This window comes from Echinops telfairi, unplaced genomic scaffold (assembly GCF_000313985.2).
Source record: "Echinops telfairi isolate 266 unplaced genomic scaffold, ASM31398v2 ScPeMD7_18;HRSCAF=68, whole genome shotgun sequence".
NCBI lineage: Eukaryota > Metazoa > Chordata > Mammalia > Afrosoricida > Tenrecidae > Echinops > Echinops telfairi.
The window spans coordinates 55,499,006-55,519,510 of NW_022103915.1; the positions used below are offsets into that span (position 1 = coordinate 55,499,006).

Sequence of the window (20,505 nt, forward strand, 5' to 3'; positions counted from 1 at the left end):
TATATCTATATATGTATACATATATAAACACACATATACAACTTGTATTTACAAGGGGGTTTACAGTTTAGGGAGAAATTATATTATCTGTCAATTCCACTTACCAAGAACTTTGGAAGCGCGCGCGCGCGCGCGCACGCACACGCGCACGCACACACACACACACACACACACACACACACACACACACACGGATATCACTGTGACCTTGGAGACTCACTTAAAAGGTCCACCCCTGATTTTCTTGTCTGTGAAATGAAATGGTTGGACCCCCCCCATCCACCCACAGTTGGGAGACTGAATGATTCTTCACCAGCCTTCTCCTGGCTCTGGTGTCATTGGCAGTAGCCAACATTAGTGGGGGGAAAACAACAAAAAAAGAGGGCTTAAGCCAGTCAGCTTGCTTTTAAATGCCCACAAGTAGCCACCCAGCCTCTGCAGATGGTCCCTGAGGGCACAGCTCCTCACTGGCAGAGCCAAGTTGGTGGTTTCCAGGCAGGCCCCAGAAATGCAGGCCTAATTTCTGAAGCTGGGAGCCACGTTACCCTGTTATTAGCCTGGAAGAGCCAGCAGCCGGGTTGTGCTCTACCCACCCGGAGGCCCTGCCTGGGCATGTGCTGGAAGCCTCTTTGAAGAGCTTCAAACAACAACATTTGATGTCTCCCGAGACCACAAGCAATTGAAGGCAGTCTGGACTCAGTAGGCCTCACGTTTCTTCAAACAAACAGCTTATCACTGATTTCTTAGCAACAACAGGAGAGGGGAGAGGAGAAGAAGTCCCACAGCAGACGTGGCAGAGGTAGTTACAAAAGTGACAAGCACCCTTATCTTAGGCAGTTATTCCTCAGTAAAACCCACACACAGCTTAAGAGCAAACACCACACACGGAATTACTCTCCATTCTAGGAATTTGAAATGCATGTAGTTCCATTTTGCTTCCACGGGCTAAAGGCTGACTTCCCCTGCTCCCTCCGTGCTATAGAACAAGGTCATAAGCAGACAGACAGGACCTTTTTCCTATCTGGGAGCTGCCTGAAGTGCACATTATTATCACAGGAAGAGCGAGACTGGGACTCATCATCGGTAACACGACCAGCTCCTCGCAGACCTGGGACGAGGTGGCCGTTCTGTGCCCTGATGTGCGTCTCACCTCTGTAAAAGAGACTGCTCCAGTCCACTCCCAGGGTGGTGGTGGGGATGCAACGTGGAAAGTCCAGCCGGCTTCTATAAGCGGCTGTTTATTGTGTGCCTACCCACAGGGTGGTTCTGTGGCACACTTCCCACCTTCCACACGTGAGACTCCATTCTGGCTCCCCACCGAAGCTCCTCAAGCACAAACAGGCGCAGCCGCCGCCTGTCCGTGGAAGTCTGTTCGTTGTTATCCTGACAAATCACAGTGGAACGTTCAGCTCAAACAGACTAGGACGACAGGTCTAGCCATGGACTCCCCAAAACCAGCCAAAGAAAACCCTCGAGACCCTGGGTAGCACAACCTGTGAAGCACTTAGCTGCTAACCAAAAGGCTGGCGGTTGGAATCCACCCACAGGTACCTCAAAGGAAAGGCCTGGCCATCTCCTTCCAAGAGATGAACAAAACCGACGCAAATTCGCTGCCATTGAGTCACCGGACAGGGAGGACTGCCCCTGTGGGTTTGCAAGACCAATTCTTTATGGGAGAACCGGGGATCTTGCTCCCTCCGCCGCTGGCGGTTTTGAACTGCTGACCTTGTGGTTAGCAGCTCCATGTGTAACCCTTATGCCAGATGACAGCCATTGAAAACCTTGCTCTGCACTGACACATGAGTCAGAAGGAGCTCAATGATGACTGTAAAAATGAAACAAAACTCTGTCAGCAGAGGAAGGATTTGATCCACTGGAGCCCACGTGCTTTCTACCACCTTGTGTCTCACAGCAGATGCTCAATGAATACTGCTTCCTCTTTCCTGCCACATGTCCCCGCCCCGCCCCCCGCCACACACACCTTGATGAGCTTACAACCTCCAAGTTCAATGTTTCTATCTTAATTCTGTGAGTGGGTGACAAGCCAGTGCTGCCCTCCTCTTTACGGCTCTCCTGACTGATACGACTCTTTCTCATCCCCCCATCTAATTGCATTTTTCGGCATTTGGAGATTCTGAACCAATAGACAATTCGCCGCCCTAAGAGTCATTCCCCTTCCCATGATCACATGGGAAACAAGTTGAGCCATTGTGCAAACTCATTCTGTGGCCAAGCTTCTAAGGCGAGGTGGAACAGAAGCCAAGGGCGGGATTGGGAAAATGAAGTCGGCGTGGCAGCCCCATGGAGCAGAGGAAGGGAAGATGGCTATGTGATCCGGTAGGAAACAAGCACTAGGCCTCAGCTCTGGTCCCAGCTAGTCCTTTGAGTTCTGTGGCCTTGAGCAATATGCTTAATATCTACACACTTCTGTTTACTCATGTGTAAGGCCAGGAGGCTGGGAATAAATCCAACAGGGAAAATAGGTGAGACTACTGCCACCATTCACACACCCCTCCTACACATAAGGCAGACATTTAGAATCAACCAGTGCTTTCTTCTGGGCTGAACCCGACTGGACCCAGCCCTGCCAGCAGCACCATCAATCAACTGGAGTTGGGACAGCAAACAAAATCTCCTTGCCAACCCTGAGCTACAAACTCAAGTGATGTGAGCATCCCCCTCTTTCTATGACTTGGTTTCCTGAAAGCACAAGGTTGTTGGCTGATGAGCATCACCTGGAAGGAGAAAACCGTGACCCCTGGACATCAAGAACACACACCCACATGTTGATGCCCTTTCCTACTGGCAGCTCTGGGAAGACTGAGGAATGACCTTGTCAGCAAGCCACAGGGAAGAAACCAGTCCTAACTCAACCCACAACTTCAGGATACCCAAGGTGCAGGCAATGGAGCATGGTGGTGGGTGGCCCTTTAAGGCCCTGCATTGACTTTGTTGGGATTTACAAAAAAACCTATCCCAGGAGCCCAGTTTCACCAGGGATAATCAGACCAATTTCACAGATGCTGCTGCGCCAAGTCTTTTCTTATTTGCTAGTTTCCATGTCTGCCTTGGCCTTCCGCCTTGTGAAGAAACCCTGGCCCTCCTCTCCCCGTGATTCCACAGCTATAACCTTGACTCAACTCTGGATTTGGCCCCAGGCATCCTGGATGGATTTTGTGCCCCTTTCCACACCAGGACAGGACCTGGCAGCTTCTCTCTGCTGCCCCATCATGCCCAGGTCATCCATTGGAAATGCTGATTGGAAACTAGATCTCCCCAGAGGCATCTGACTGCTTTCCATGCTGACCTGTGAGAGCACCCAATGTTTGGCATTCACAGAAACCTTCGCAAGGCTCCTGGCCCCACTGGAACCATGGGGCATTGCGGTCCTGTTACTCAATAGCCTGCAAGAGCTTCACTTCCGAGTGTCAGAGGGCAATACCTGTCATATCTGAACTCCGCGGCCTAGCCTCCAAGGCTCATCAGCTTCCAGCTCTAGCTGATCCACTTCCCAGCATCACCCTCCAGTTCAGCCCCCTGGTCTCCTCACTGTCCCACCAGACCCTCCAGCCCCCTTCTCCCTCTGAATCCCTGCACATTCTGTGCCCTTCCCTGGAATGTCCTCTCCTGTTGCTTAGGGCCAGACACTCGCTTCTTCTCCCTCCACCTGACAGCCCACCTTCTCCATGAAGCTTCTCCCCACCATGCCGGGCCTCATTTGGCTTTCATAACAGGCAATTAAGCACTTAATTATATGTGACCTCATAGGGTTCATGTTCCTTAGTGTTTGGCCTGACCTGCCCAACCAGAGTAAACGCTCTTCCTTGAGGGCAAGAACCTGCCCGTGACCAAACTGCCCGCCACCAGTGACATCACAACAAACCAACGGTCGACATTACTGTGCACGTGTTCTGGCATCAAACACTGCCCATCTATGTCCAATCTGATCCTTCCCTGACAAATCGGAGCAAAGGTCAGGTTATGCCAGAGAGAATGGATGTCTTTGCCAATTAGGTTCCAGCAGGTGTGGCTTTCCAACTGTGAAAAGCAAAGAATCGCCTGCAGTCTTTTCTCGGTGAGCAGATTCCCAGCTGTCCGGTGAGAGGTCCTGGTGCAGCCGCTCGGGGACAGGGCCTGGGCTCTGCACGGTGACACGTGGACCAGGCAATTCTGCAGTAGGCATCTTCCAGCCCCACTCGGAGACACGCCGGGCTATTGGAACCTCATTCTCTAGGGTGGGGAAACGGCAGCGAAAGGGCCACCACCCCAGTCTAGCCAGGTGGCCTAGGGCTGAGCTCCCCGTTAGCCTTTTCCTCGGTAAAAGTCCAACTCTGGTTACCAATCCTCTGAGAACCTTCAGCCAAAAGCTCCTTGGCCTGTAAGACATCATTTTCATCTGCAGTGATCTCCCTCCCGAAGGCCTCCACTTGGCCTGTGCTTATTGGAGGAAAGTAACGCACACACCAGGGCTCTCGGTTAACCAGCTGCAGTCTTAGGCTTACATGCTATTTTAACTTCTGCTATGACTCAGAATGGAATTATGAATAATTTTTATGAGGCATGTCACATCTTGCCTCAGCCTTTCTGCAGCTCAGAGTTGTCTTTGTTCAGCCTTGCCAACATTTGCATGCCTGCTTGTTTCCAAAGCTTCAAGACTGGGGCATGCAGCCTGGCAAAGAGTGGGGCTTCTCCTGACTGCTACCACAGCCAGCTCTCGAGTGTACCCCCCAAGTGTCAAAACGAGGGGCAGAACCCGGACAGGCAGGCACGCACCCAATGGGGCATCTCAACTCTCCTAGGCCCAGCTGGCACTCAGGCTGGGTCATTCTTCTGGGTGTCTTAGCATGTTCCACACAAAGGCCTCCGGGAAAAGGGTTTTCCACAACAACTTTTGCAGCCTTATTAAGAACCCATTCAGTTTGCACATGGGAACTCTGCAGGGTAGAGCCTGGTAAGAAATAATGAAGTGAAGGTTCACCCTTGCCTCAAACAAACTCCAGTGGATGAGCGCTAAAGACAGAGAACCTCATATAAATAAATGGTCTTTTAAGCATCATTTAGGATTCCTACTTCAGCAAAGGCTGGGATCCAAGGCTGGGATCTGGTGATTTTCCCTAACACAGACAGAGAGCACTCCTTCAAGCTTCCTGGGCACGGGACATGCCCTGGAGAACCATCGGCGCTTCCTCTGAGACAGGCAGATGAAGTTCAAGGTGCTTTGAAACATCAGAGAAGTCTGCAGTGCTCTCTTCCCTCTGGCGCCCCAAGCATGGTTCTCCCTGGAGTTCTGAGCACGTGGACCGTGCTTGTTGAAAACTGAGCTGGCTTTCTTGCAGTCCTGCATGAGTTCTGAGCCAGGGGATAGGTGTGAGGGTGGAAGAGCATGGGGAAAGGACAGTGTGAGGATGAAAGAAGGGAAAGGCCTATCTCGGCCCATTTTGCACCTGGGATTCTCATGGGCATCCACGCTGGGCCCTGGCATCCAACTGGTCTGTGGGTGCGTTCTTTCTACTTGCTGCAACTTTAGAGGAGTCATCTTGTGACAACTGAACTCATTACACTTCCCTGAGCCTCTTTTAAATCAGGATTCCCCTTTGAAACAATAGCCACAGGCATCGAGATCTAAAAAGCTAGCTAACTTTTAGCCCCATTCCTTAGAAGATCAGTGACGGAGTCGGAAACATCAGAGAAAACCAGCAGCTCTGTGGGAAGGGCAGCCTTGGGCCTCACAGAGGCCTCCCAGGACCACCTAGAACCCTGAGGTAGAGGCAGCAGGCGCAGAGGAGCCACTGGTGCGCAGTGGGTGTCGGGAGTGACCCTGGCTGGGGGCTCCCCCTCTTTCTGGCTCCATTTCTTTCTAACCATGGAACTAAGCAGTCCACTGGCCTCGGTGCTGTGATTCCCACCTCTGGAAAGGTGGGATCATAATAGAAAGTTGTTTCGGGATTGTTGTGATCACTAAATGAGATTATCTATGTAAAAATGCTTGGTACACAGAAAGTTCTCAAGAATGTTGACTGAAACACACAATACAACTCTGGTTCCTGGAGGTTTCCTCACCCCCTCTCCCCCACTACCACAACCCCAGTACTGCCTTTCACTGCGGGCTAGACAGGAGCAGGTGCACCGGCACAGATAAGACATAAGAGCTCACGACACATGGAATTCAGGAACAAAAATGGGAGTGGTGATACCAGGAGGGTAGGGGGAAGGTGGGGAGAGGAGGGGAGGAACGGGCAACCTATCACAATGATCGGCACATAACTGCACCTCCACTCCCCCAGGGGGATGAACAACAGAAAGCATGGAAGAAGGAAGACAGCAGTCGGTGTAAGATATAAAAATAATTATAATTTATCAAGGGGCCACAAGGGTCGGGTGGGGGGAGAGGAGCTGACACCAAGGGCTCAATAAAAGTATATGTCTAGAAAATAATGATGGCAACATGTACAAATGTACTTGTTACAATTGATGTATGGATTGTTATAAGAGCTGTAAGACTCCTCGATAAAATAATGTTTATAAAAAGAAGAACGCTGATTGTCCTGCTATCTGGAGAAAACGGGTGATGTGTCTGAAGTTGTCCACAGACACGTCCATCAGAGGCTGTCGGCCTCCTGACAAGGTGAAACCGGCAGCAGCCTGACTGGCTGGGGCTCACCCCTCATCCTCCTCCCCTTTAACTGCTGAGATCACTAAGGCAGCGGTTCTCAAACTGTGGGTCGCCACCCCTTTGGGGGTTGAACGACCCTTTCACAGGGGTTTCCTGATTCATAACAGAACAAGAGTACAGTTATGAAGTAGCAATGAACATAATTTTATGGTTGGGGTCACCACAGCAGGAGGAACTATATTAAAGGGTCGCAGCATTAGGAAGGTTGAGAACCACTGATCTAAGGGAAATAATCCATGGTCCCACAGATCTTGCCCTTTGCCACTACCCATCTGGTCGATTTGTCCTTCTGTTGGTGGACTGTGATGTTACAATGCTGGAAACGAGACCATTAGCAGGTTCACCCATGGTGGACACGTTTCAGTAGAGCTTCCAGATTAAGCCAGACTAGAAGAAAATACCTGGCAATCTACCTGTGAAAATTAGTCCATGAAAGCCCTATGGACCACAACAAACTATTATGTAATTTAGCACTGAAGAATCAATCTCTTAGGTTGGAAGATACTCACAGTACCCCGGGTCCAGAACAAGGGGCTTGAGCATGCCAGAGAGCGGGACACTGATGCAGGACCCGCAAGGCCTTTTCTGTTGTGCACGTGTGCACGGGGTGCCTGAAGTCCAAGGCCACTCCATGGCAACTAACGAGGAAAACAAGCCTTAGCTGAAGGGGATGAGAAAGGAGAAGAGCTTCCCTCTGTCCTTGTGGAGTTTCAGTTTTATGGACAAGTGAAATGTAACAGATTTCAAGATGTACGTTAGAGATCTTGTCTGGTGAAATTAAATAGAAGTGTCAACAGCCTCTCCCCTCTCCCAAAGCAAACACTGCTGTCAAGTGGATCCTGACTCGAAGCAACCCCGCATAGAGCTTCCAAGATCGTACAGTCTCATCTTTCCCCTGCAGACAGACGAGTGGGCATGAACTACCAATCTTGTGGCTAGTTTGATCCGCTGCGCTGTCAGAGATCCTCACACTAATGCTGTTTCTAGGTACAGTGGGTGACCCTGTGCACAACAGAAGGGACCAGCGCCCAGTCCTGCACCAGCCTCACCATTGTTCTTACGGTTGAGTCCCTTGTTGCACCCCTGTGTCCATCTCATCACAGGACTGCCTCTCTTTACTTCCCCTCAACGCGACTTCTGAAGTCCCTTTCCTGAGACCGGGCTCTCGGGGGACATGGCCACAATACATGAGCTGACGTCTCACCATCCTTGCTTCTGAGGAGCACACTGGCTGCACTTCTTCCAAGACAGATGTGGTATTTTGAATATTCTCCTTTGGCAGCCCCATAATAATCACAATAATAATGAGTTTTAATTAAACACGTACTCTACTAAGTGTGCTTTGTATTTACTATCTCGTTTCCTCCTCACAACAAACCAGTGAAGAAGGGCCTACTTCTGGCCATTGGACAGAGGAAACTTCTGGCTGGAGGGCAACCTGACCAAGGCTATCGGCTAACCAGAACTTGAAACCAGTCCCCACGCTAGGATGGTGAATCTCACCTGCACCAGCCCGCATCCTTCCGACTCCCTGAAAGACAGTGAAACGTTCTCTCCTTATATCAACATTTGCTAAGATCGCCTCATGGATGAGGGAAATGCCAGCGCATTCACAGAGCTGTACATAGACTATAACTATGGACCTATGCTACAAATCGTTCTCCTAGGACCAGCGACGAAAGACAACTTAAGTACCCAAATTGGGTCCCTTTAAAGGAGAGACATGTATTTCCCCACAGTTCTCGAGGCTGAAAGACCCAGTCGGGGCCCTGGGCATGTCAGCTCTCTGTTTGTGGGTAGCCCCGGGCATTCTTTGGTGTCTGGTCTCCAAGACAGTCTTCTCCTGGCTTCTCTCTTTCCTATACTTCTCTCTGAGTCTGATCAGTCTTGTTTGTAACTCAGAAGCGATCAGATTTAAAACCCACTCTGCTGAGGAGGATAATAATTAATGTGACAGAGAACATCTTATTTCCAGATAGATTTACATGAACAAGTACATTGTGGGGGGGGAGGTACACAGTTGAATCCATAACGGAGAGGAAATCTAGGGAAGGGAGAAAGAAGTGACTATCCGAGCGAGTACAGAGGGGTGACTGAGGAAAGTGCAGCACGGAGATCGCAAATGGCAAGTCCAGGGTTGCTCAGCAAGGCAGTGGGGACCGCTGCAGTCGAGCGTCTCACGCTCCCCTGCGCCACGTCACGCTGAGGCGGGGAAGGTGGGTTAAGGTCATGTCCTGAAGAACCTGCATGTGGCGCGTGGGCTCCATTCTGTAACGGATGGAAGTCCCCACGATAGCGCTCTGCTCCAGATGCAAAACCATTATCCTGGAACTTCTGAGGAGAAACAGGTCAATGGTTTTCTCTATGAACCCACATATATCCCTGCCCCAGGGGTGTCCAGCGAGCCAATTACCATTTTAATTTTCACTCTTTTATGCAAACACAGCAGCTGTATCAGCTGCACCTGCAGCCCCTGCTGTGTCACCCACGATAAAGGGATCAGAGCCTGGAACATGACTTCAGACTATAATTTAAGATAATTAAGATTTTTCAACCTAAATTACATTTTAACATTTCATAACAGAGCTGTCAAGATTCTATCTATCAAAACTCTATCGCACAAACAAAAGAAGATAATTATATTTTCAGACTCACACAGTCATCACACTGATTAGTTTCTCACAAAAGACTGCCTTTACATTCTCATCTTTAAATATTCTTCCCCTCTTCCCCAGCCATCCTTCGTGTCTGAGGCTGCATCCTCTGAAACAAGTGGAAATAGCGCAAAGGAGCTTAGAACTCAGAGTCCAAAAGTATTTCTCAGAAGCAGCCATTCTGATTCCAACTCCTTCTAAAGAAACCACCTCTTGGTTGGTAGGCACATCCTGCCTCGTGAAGTAGCCTCTGATTGGGGCTGGGGAAAGGGTGACTGTAGCATATTAAATTCTCCAAATCAAAGAGAACACTGGCATGCCAGAAAGCTTCCACTAGAAGCTGAATCTGCTTGTATCTTACCCCGTTACGATGCGGAGTTTATTTTATGGCTGTAGGCTGGTTTGCTTTTTAAGACGCCAAAGGAAGAATACTAACTATAGCGAATATTTTTTAATACTTCTGCAACACTCTATTCATCTTTCTCTGATCTCTAATGAAGCATCAATGTTGTTTGGGTACTAATGATCCTCGCCCAGCTTAGTCCTGATGGGTCTAAGGCAGGGAATGGCCTTAGTCCTGGATGATCTAATGGAATCCTCTTTGAGGCTGCCATTGAGTCAGAAGCAGGCCAGGAACATAGGCCTCAGGCAACCGTGCACGGCATCCTTCAACATGAGCAATCGGTAAGGATAATGACGCGCGGACTTGATTGGTCCAGTCAGAATGGAACCTACATGTTTTGCTAGATGGTGGAGATGGGGGAACTGCTGTCCTTTTAAACATGGGGAGAGCAGGTAATGGACCTGGAACTGTTGCAGACATTTTGCAACCAACAAGAGAAGACTGAAGCCAAAGCCAACCATGGAAGAAGGCAAAGCCAAGAGCGTTACAGAGAACTTGAGCAAGGACTCTGATTGGACCTTGAATGAGGACTCACAGACAGACAGCGTGCGCTGGGGTTTCTTTTCTTTGCAGCCCAAAGCATTCCAATTGCTTCACTAACTCTCTAGCAGTTTATTGTTGTCTTAGCTTTCCCAGACCCCAGCCCTTGAAAAATCTGTTATAGACTATGCTACCTCTTTCCAGGAAAAAATATATACATAATAAATTAATATAGAATGTTGGGTGATTGGTGTCCTAGACTCCAAAGTCCCTGGTATACTGGTTAGAAGAATAGGTTTGGGGTCGGACAGATGGGTTCAAATCTGCATTCAGATGCACTGCAGTTCAGTGAATTCCTTAACGAATGGAGGACTACAGATGAGCTACACCTATCAAGAGCCACAGTCTTGGAAAACCATGGGGGCCATTGCCCCCTGTCCTTATGGGTGAGAAGAGACTCCAAGGCCACTTTAGTGCCCTAGTCCTCCACCGTGTGATGTCTTCTAAGTCCTAGCTCCTCTGTCTGGGGTGACCATCAATTGTGGAGTGAGTTATCCATGATTAGGCAGGATTAAGGTGGCGTATTATCTTGAATTGCCAACTTACTGGTAACTCAAGGTGTCACCCGTAGATTTCTTAGGGATGTGATCTGCGTCTGCTAGGTAGAAATGCTATGGCAAAATTCTCTCTCGTGCTCTGGATCCTGTACCTGTTTCCTCTTCATTTGACCCCCCAGTACTTGAGCCAGCAACCTGGCATCTGAGCTGATTCGTCAGCTTCCACAGCAAGTGAGCCTGAAGTCTGCCATCTGACTTGCTGATTTGAGTTTGTCAGTCCCTGCAACTGTGTGAATGAGGAAGATCCTCCGGAGTGACAGCTAACCCACAGATCTGGGACTTGTCAGTCTGTACAACTACTTGAGCCACTTCCCTGATGATTCTTGAATTCTGTGAGACATAGCAATGAATTGTGGAACATCTTTAACTTTAATCTCACAGGAACCAGCTTCATTCTGACCTTTCTAAAAGAAATTATTCATGCAGCAGCTACTTACTAACTGCATCACTTTGGGTTAACCAACCCTTCTGAGACCCATTTTGCTCGTCTACAGAATGAGAATAATAAATAATGCTTACTTTAAAGGGATGTAAAGATCATGGACGTCTGAAGGTAAGTGCCTTTTCTCCAGACAGTCACAGCTGCAAACTGCAGTGCCACGCAATTAAGAATTGCTTGTAAGGAAGTACAGGAAGCAATCCCTTTGCCAGATGTTTGTGTCGAGTGCAAGAACAGTCACAAGTGTCAGGCCACGACTGACGTGAAAACATAGAGCCAGTTCACCAGGGGACAGTCCCGGACTGGGGAGGAAACTGCCATGAGAACAGAACCCTGAGCCAGACCCAGCATCCACGTCTTCAAAATTCCTGGACAGATCTTGAGATTTTTGTGGGACTACACTCGATCTCCCTGAGGCCAAATGGAATGAGTTTGTTCATGGTGAAGTTTGTTTGTATGTTTTATAAAAAGAGAAGGCTGAACGGGTGTGAAAAAAAATCTACAGTTGCACATCTCCTACAGACCTTTGGAAAGAGACGAGGGTGAACACTAGCAATTTCCAACTCCAGCACAGCAGAAGTGACTCATCTGATTGTCCTTTACAGGCCCAAACCCCAAGGTTTATTTTAAAAGGAGAAATCTTGGACTGTGTGGGCAGGGGCCACCCTCGCTAACATCCCTTCCTGCTTCTCAGCCCCTGGCCAGCTCCAGTCCCTGCAAACTCTGCTCTACCCAGACGGTTACCCAGAATGTCTCTGTGCGTTTCCTTTTGCGGCGAAATAGTAAGGCACTGTGAATATGCTCCTGGACTTGTGACTGGACATGTCAGCTGGAATGAAAAACCCAATCCCTGCTAGGACAAGCACCGCCCAGAGACATTTTCGAGCTGATGCAAGCCATCTGCTTGGTCTTCCACTACAACCCTCTACTGCTCCTTTCCACTATCTTATTTTTTCCCTCCATTTCACATTTTCTAAGTAAGTGTTTTCCAAACTGTGGGGCTTTTTTTAGATATAATACCTTTATATATAAAATATAATATTTGGGGGATATAATCCCATCATTGTGTTTCCTGCATTTATCTCAGTATGTGAATGCCAAGTCCCAGAGAAATGGCACGACAAACAGCTCACTGGCCCCACCACCTAGGTGTGAGCAGAATGACCGGGTGGAATGACATTCCATTCCAAAGGAGGATCCTGCTGAGTCAATGCCTTCCACAGACTCTTCTCTCAGGAGATTCCTCAGAGATCTAAAGGGCAAAGCTGGGGGCCACAAATTAGCATAAAAAGGTTAAGAACTGTTCTAACTTCCCGCAACACAGCAGGTGATGACTCAGCGACAAAGTTTTGCTCCCTCCTCGAAATTCGGAGAACAAAAAGCAAGAGGAGTGGACTGCTGAAAGAGACCCACAAAGCCAGCTGCGATTTGGTAAAGGACCAAGACAGCCAGCGTGCCGTGTGGAACAAGATTGCAGACAAAACCACTGTTGGCACCGAGAACAGCCAAGCCACAGTGCTGCTAATGGCTGTCGCCACTCTGGGGAAATGCTCGAAAGGCAGCTGCCGAGGTGCAGTTGGCTCACCAAGGAAAATACATGTCATGGCTCAGGGGAGGGCAGATTGAGCTTCCAAGCTGTCGCTATGTTATCTCTTGTCCATCCTACATCAAGACCTCAATCCAGAAAGCAGAGGTTCAAGGAATGGCAGTCAAGTAATTGAGGGGCAACAACTCTGAGGTTTCAACTGATGTCGAAATGTTGCCCATGAGACATCATCTGTGTGGCTGGAGAGGATGAAGCCCTTTCTATCCACAAGTGTATTTAAGACACAATCTCTGGAGACATTGGTTCTAGTTGTTGGGCATTTCAAATGTATTTTGAGGAGCAGGAGGGTTCTCTTGAATGTAGAATAATAGTCCCGCAAGACTGGCTAGTCTCACTCTTTAGAAAGAGAAATTGTAGTAAGAAATCCCCATAACATATGGGGCTCAGCGCAACTAACATATCCTCCAGATATGAAATATCAAGACACTAACAAATCCACAGATAATTAACGGTATGCTCAGCACTGAAAACCAGTGTCTCCCCAAGAGCACCAACCAGAAAATCCTTCGTTCTGACCTAACCCTCCTTGACGACTCACTGACCTCGGGCTCACCATCCAGTCTTTGCAGCCTCCTCTTTCCTTCTGGTCTCATTTGCTCCCTCCCCAGCCTCACATGATCAGAAGTTATTTAAACAGAGTTTTGCCAGAACCTCCTAGTTGTTGTCGTTAGGTACTGTTGACCCATAATGACCCCGTATTCATCAGAACGCAAACTGGCCGGTCCTGTGCCATCTCACAATTGTTCTTAAGTCTGAATCCCTTATGCCTGAGCAGTCACTGTGTCAATCCATCTTGTCAAGTGTCTTCCTCTTTTTCACTCCCCTCCTAATTTACCAAGCATGATGTCCTGCTGCAGAGACTGGCCTCTCCTGGGAAAGTTCAAAGCACATGGGCATTCTGGCTGTACTTCTAAAACAGATCTGCTTGTTCTTTTGGCAGTCCTTGTACTTTCAATGTGCTTCACCAGCACCATAATTCAAATGCATGGATTCTTCTTCAGTTTTCCTTATTCAATGTCCAACTGTCACATGCAAATTAGGTCACTGGAACTACTAAGACTTGGGTCAGGTACACCTTATTCCACTGGGTAACATCCTTGCTTTTCAACACTTTAAAGAGATCTTGCGCAGCAGATTTACCAAACACAATGCATCGTTTGATCCCTTGACTGATGCTTCCATGACGGTTGATTGTGCAGCCAAGCAAGACAAAGTCTTTGACAACATCAGTCTTTTCTCCATTTACCATGATATTACCGATTAGTCCAATTGTGAGGATTTGGGTTTTCTTTCCATGGAGGCTGCAGCCTTTGATCTTCATCAGCAAGTGTTTCAAGTCCTCCTCACTGTCAGCAAGCAAGGTTGGGTTGTCTGCACATCACAGGTTGTTAACAAGCCTACTTCCGATCCTGATGCCGTATTCTTCATCATATAAGCCAGCTTCGCTGATGATTTGCTCAGCATACAGATTGAGTAATATGATGAGAGGATGCAACCCTGATGCACACCTTTCCTGATGTTAAACTATGCAGTGTGTCCATGTTCTGTTCACACAACTGTCTCTTTAAAAAAAAAGACTGTTTTATTGGAAGATAATTCAGATATTATATTGTTCCATAGTTCAATCACATCAAGCAGTATTGTACAATTGATACCACAATCAGCTTCAAAACATTCTCTTCCTTCTTGAACTCCTTCATATCAGCTCCCCTTTACCCCCTTCCCCCACACCCGGTACCCCCCAGGGACCCATATTCTCCTGGCTGTCTCTATGGGTTCATCAATCCTGGGTTTCATAGACCCAAAAACCAGAAAAAGATATGACAAAAATTCAAGAGGGCTACCCTCAATGACAAAATACATCTGAGATAAACCCAACAGGAAAAACCAAAAACCCACAAAAAATGCTGAAAATAAGATCAGGTCCAACAAGCATGGTGGGGGGGGCGGATCAGCTGACAATGTTCTAACCATTCAAGTCAGGTTTATAATCTTGATCTCCTAGAGGCTCCTCTCCAATGTACTCTGTAAGTAGTTTCTTCCCATCAACAAGGAAATTGGGACAAATCTCAAAGCCCTAGTACGGGGCATACACAGGCTACCAGGTGTGACAAAGGAAGCACACACCATGGAAGACAAAATAGATCAATAGAACCTATTAAAAGTAAAATGCTTGCGTATATCGAAAGATTCATTAAAAGAGTGAAACAAGAGCCCACTGATTGGGAACAGATATTTAGCAATGACATAATGGGCAAAGGACTAATTAGTAAAATCTATAGTACACTACAAGCCTACAAAGGACCTGAACAGACAATTCACAAAGGAAGACACCCAAATGGCTAATAAACATAACTGGCTCTTGATCCATGTACAGATTCTGGATGAGTACAATTTAGTATTTTGGAATTCCCATTCTTCTCAAGGCTATCTATAGTTTGTTATGACCCACACAGGCTAATGCATTAACATAGTTAATAAAATGCAAGTAAACATCTTTCTAGAATTCTCTGCTTTCAGGAAAGTGTGATCTGACATCAGCAATGATATATCTTATTCCATAGCCTCTTCTGAACTCGGCCAGAACCCCTGGCAGCTCCCTGTCAAGATAGTGCTGCGATTGTTGTTGGGTGTACTGCTGCAACTATTATTGGATGATCTTCAGAAAAAAATTATTGGCAAGTGATATCAATGTTATTGTTCTATAATGTATTCTGTTGAGTCACCTTTCTTTGGAATGGGTACAAATATGAATCCCTTCCAATCAGGTGGCCAAGCAACTGTCTTTCCAATTTCCTGGCATGGACAAGTGAGTGCGTCTCGTGCCTCATCACCTTGTTGAAACACTTCAGGTAGCATTCCACCAATTCCTGGAGCCTTGTTTTAGCTAGTGCTTTCAGTGCAGCTTGAACTTCTTCCTTCAGCCACACTGGTTCTTGCTCATATGCTACCTCCTGTAATGGTTGAATGTCAACTGGTCCTTTTTGGTACAGGGCTCTATGTGTTGTCTTTCCATTTTCTTAGAAGTGTTTTCATCTTCGTAGAACTCTAAATTCACTCCCAAGCTGCCTCTTGTAACTAAGTTGTAAACTGCCAAATTTTGGGTACCCTTACCTTTTCTTCCTCTTATTCCAGAGCCACCAGGGATTAGACGAATCATCAAAGGAGTCTCTCCAATCTGAGCTAGACCCACTCCTTATTGACAACCCTTCTAATCTTTTCATGTTGCCCTATATTATATTGCCACAGTGGTATTCACTTTGAAGAGCAATAGTCACCCCAGACACATGATGGATGACTACCTTGCCTATAATAACAAGTTCATATTTTGTCATTCGCTGAACTGGGGAGATCTCAAATTCTTGTACAAAAAACCCATTTTGTGCTTTCCTTGTGCTTCTTCAAAGAGTTATCCATCTTCCATGTTACATGGACATACCTGGGTTCCTCACAGTGCAGCTTCTCACCTTTTCCAGATCCGTGTTCTGCCATGATTGTCCTCCTCTCACTTGGAACTTGTCTCTCATTGACTTTAGCTGCACCCTCTCGGTGACTACCAGAGTCAGGTGCCACCATACAAGAAACAGAACTCAGCACAAACTGTGCTTTAGTCATTTCTTGCAGGGGCACTTAAACCAAAGAACACACCAAAGTCACACAGTGGTTAAAAAAAGTGTGTTTTAAAACACTACTTAGAGGGAGCCCCAAGTAAAACAGTATAATCCACACCAAAAAAAAAAAAAGAAGAAGAAGAAATCACTATGAAATAGAGTCAGCGGGTGCAAAACAAAAGATAATCATTCCAACTATTAGAGGAAATAGGACTATCAGAAACAGACTGGGAAATTAGTTGTATGTTATAATTGATGACGATAATCTTAAAAGAAAATATGTCATTATAAAAAGAAGCATTAAGATAGGAAGTGTTTACAACATAAATTTTAGGAATAAAAATAACCATTACAATAAGAAGCTCAAGGGATATGACGGATTAAACAGAGCTATATCGGATCACTATGAGTCAGAATTGACTCGATAGAAGTGAGTTCATAGAGCATGAGGTAGAAGAAAAGCAAACCTGATGGAACGATGCAGCACATTGAGGTGTTTCTTAAACGAGTACTATGAGATTGGATGAAGCATCTGGGAGCTAGAGTGCAAAGGTCAGAAGTAGATATCCAGAAGGGAAAAAATAGAATGTAAATGAAGCCACATTTGAAACTAATTGCTCAGAGAGACGAAAGTACATTAAATGTGTAAGAGGATAAAAATAACTAAAACAGCTTTAGCTTCATTATGGTAATACTGAAGAACAAAAAGTGAAAATGTTTTATTAAAAGATCATTTTATTGAAGGCTCTTACAGCTCTCATAACAATCCATACATCCATTGTATATATATCCATTTGTACATGTTGCCATCATGATTTTCTAACCATTTACTTTCTATTGAGCCCTTGGTATCAGCCCCTCTTTCGCCCCCTGCCCCTGCCCCTATCCTAGTGACCCTTTGATAAATTACTATTATTTTCATATCTTACACCCACTACTGTCTCCCTTCCCCACTGTTTTTGTTTTGTTCATCCCCTAGCAGGGGTCCTCAAACTTTTTAAACAGGGGGCCAGTTCACTGTCCCTCAGACCCGTTGGAGGGCTGGACTATAGTTTAAAAAAAACTATGAACAAATTCCTATGCACACTGCACATATCTTATTTTGAAGTCAAAAAACCAAAGGGGGTAAAAACACCCGGTGGGCTGATAAATGTCCTCGGCGGGCCGCATGTAGCCCGCGGGCCGTAGTTCGAGGACCCCTGCAGAGGGTGTGTGTGTAGTTGTGTGTCGATCATTGTGATAAGTTCCCCCTTCCTTCCCTCCTCTCCCCACATTCTCCCTACCCTCCTGGTATCACTACTTCCATTCCTGTTCCTGGATTCCGTGCGTAGTGAGTGCTTGTCTCTTATCTGTACCTGTGCACACGCTCCTGTAGACCACAGTGAAAGGCAGTATGGGTTCATGATAGTGGGGGGTGAGGAAGCTTCAAGGAACTAGAAGAATATTATGTGTTTCATCATTGCTTTACTGTGCCCTGGTTGACTCATCCCTTCCTTATGATCCTTCTGTGAGTGGATGTCCCATTGTCTACAGATGGGTTTGGTGCCTCTGCTCAGACGCCTCTCATTCTCAACAATATGGTTTTTCGTTTTGTTTTATTTGTTTGTTTGATTTTTGGTCTTCTAATGCCCGTTACCCAGTCCCGACACCTCATGATCACACAAACTGGTGTGCTTCTTCCATGTAGGCTTGTTGCTTCTCTGCTAGGCAGTTTCTTGTTTAACTTTAAGCCTTCAAGACCCCAGATGCTATATCTTTTGTTAACCGGTCACCATCTGCTTTCTTCACCACATTTGCTTGTGCATCCATTTTTGTCATGAGCGATTGTGCCAGGAGGGTGAGCATCACAGAATGCCAGATTGTTAGAACAAAGTGTTCTTGCATTGAGGGAGGGTATGAGCAGAGGCCCGAAGTCTGTCCACTACCTCAGTGTATTGCCATATAAATATATGTACCTAGGCCAATACCTCTATTTTTATGAATTAATGTAATTACATATGTATACACCTATGCCTATACCTCTATCCATTGCTTTGCCTCCAAGATCATTCCTCTGTTTCCTTTTACCTTCCTCCTGCCCCACCATCATGCTGCCCTTCTTCTGCCTCTTCATAATTACCCTCAGCTAGATTGCTTTTGCTCCAACACTACCAGATCTCTACGTCCTCCTTGTTGCTGATTTTAATTCCCTAGTTATTCCCCTGTCTGGGCCATTATTTGCTCACCGCTCCCTTCCCCCATTTCCTTGTCCCCCCAAGTATCTCCAGGGCCTTTGGTCCCATTGCTTTCTCCTTGAGCTTGCTTCCCATGTCTATCTTACATAAGTAGGCAAACCAACATAGACCAAACAAAAAGAAAACAAAAGATTGGGGCGGTGGGGGGGCATACATAATTCCAGGTCTGTCCACTGACCTATCTCCTCACTGGCCCTGAGAGAATTCCAGGAGCTGCCCTTCCAAGCCTGAAGCCTATTTTGGGGGCTCTTCAACGAGTTTGTTGCTTTGCTTTGCTCCCATTGCTGATCTGTTGTGTTCCATTCTTGGTTCACCCCGCTGCAGGGGGTTCAAACTGGACTAACTCCCCACCATGTGTCCCCAGTATTGTCCTCTGTCATGGTTTGCTCCAGTGAGGGGACAAGATATCTTGAGCTATTGTCAGCCCTGCAGTCCTCTCTGTGCCTTAGCAGCTCAGAAAGTAAATTTTGAAAGAACGCAGGACAACTTTCAAGCAAGCATAGAGAAGATTCAAATTACCTACAAAGGAATGACAGCCAAAATGGCGTTAGCAGCAATATATTCCAGAAGAAAATGAAAGCATATTTTCATGCTACTATGGGAAAATAACTGTCAACCTAGAATTCTGTACCTTACTGAACTAAAATTCAAGATAGTTACAGATGGAAACAGGAAGAAATTGTCATTCAGAAACCTTCACTGAAATATCTACCAAAGACGCTCCTCAACATGAAAGAAATTTAGTCCAGAGGAAACAAGTGTGGTGCAAGGTTCAATTATTAACATAGATACATCAGCATATGTATCAACATAGCTAAATAAGTTTGACGAGAAATAAAACCTAATGAAGATACTGGTAACTGTGGTGATTAAGGTTTTGTTTTAATTAGCCTGGGTCATGGTTCTTTGGTTTGGAAGTTATGATACAGGCATCCCCCCTTAATAAGATCTAATATCGCTTCAAGTGACAGCGACGCAAGATGGCAGCCACCACGGGCTCGGGAGTACAAGTCCCTCGCCATTTCTGACTGTTGTCAGAACTCAAAGCAGGCCAGAGAGGAGTCGGAGATGGCACCGTTAGCTGGGGTCTAGAAGATGACGAAGACATGACACAAAATGCTCAGGGATGATAACTGGGCCTCCACGAGCAATGTATGAAAACCGGATATTCAGCCTTAAAATAGAATGTGAACCTAAACACCTGGAATCACTCCCCTTTGTAAGATTTGTAGCAACAATTAATATGAATGGAGTTAATAGTTCTAATGGAGTGCTGGACCCAAGAGCCATATCAGTGCTAGCAAAATGGCAGAATTCCTACAGCATCAAAGTTGTCCTGCAAGAGCTCCAGCAACTAATGATGTCTAAAGAAAATATGAAACTCCCTCAGCCGCCCGAAGGACAGTGCTACAGCAATTAGTCACCAAGAAAAACCACAGGCCCTCCCCTCCCCCACTCGATTTAAGCAGTCTTCATTTTCCACGGTAGTACATTTTTTAGATAACGTCTTGTAGACCTCAAAGTACTGGACAGGAAGCTCCCATTCAAGGGCAAGTTATCTTAAGACACTGTACATGATACTAATCTTTTGTCCATTTGAAATATATAAGTTGTGCTCTAACAAAACCAAAAAAAGATCTAATATAATGTAATACTTCCACAACAAGCTATGTTATAAGAAGCCAATCAGTTGAAAGGGGATATCCTTAGAGCTGTGGCTTGCATGTCATATAGATGGGCATTCTGGAAAATGATATAGATTTTTACTCCCTCTGGATCCTGTATTCA

At 46.5% G+C, this 20,505-nt stretch overlaps 1 pseudogene; it reads left to right on the forward strand.

Annotated features, from left to right (window-relative positions):
• Positions 1-19,697: 19,697 nt before the first annotated feature.
• Positions 19,698-20,296, forward strand: LOC101649040 (annotated as a pseudogene).
• Positions 20,297-20,505: the final 209 nt, after the last annotated feature.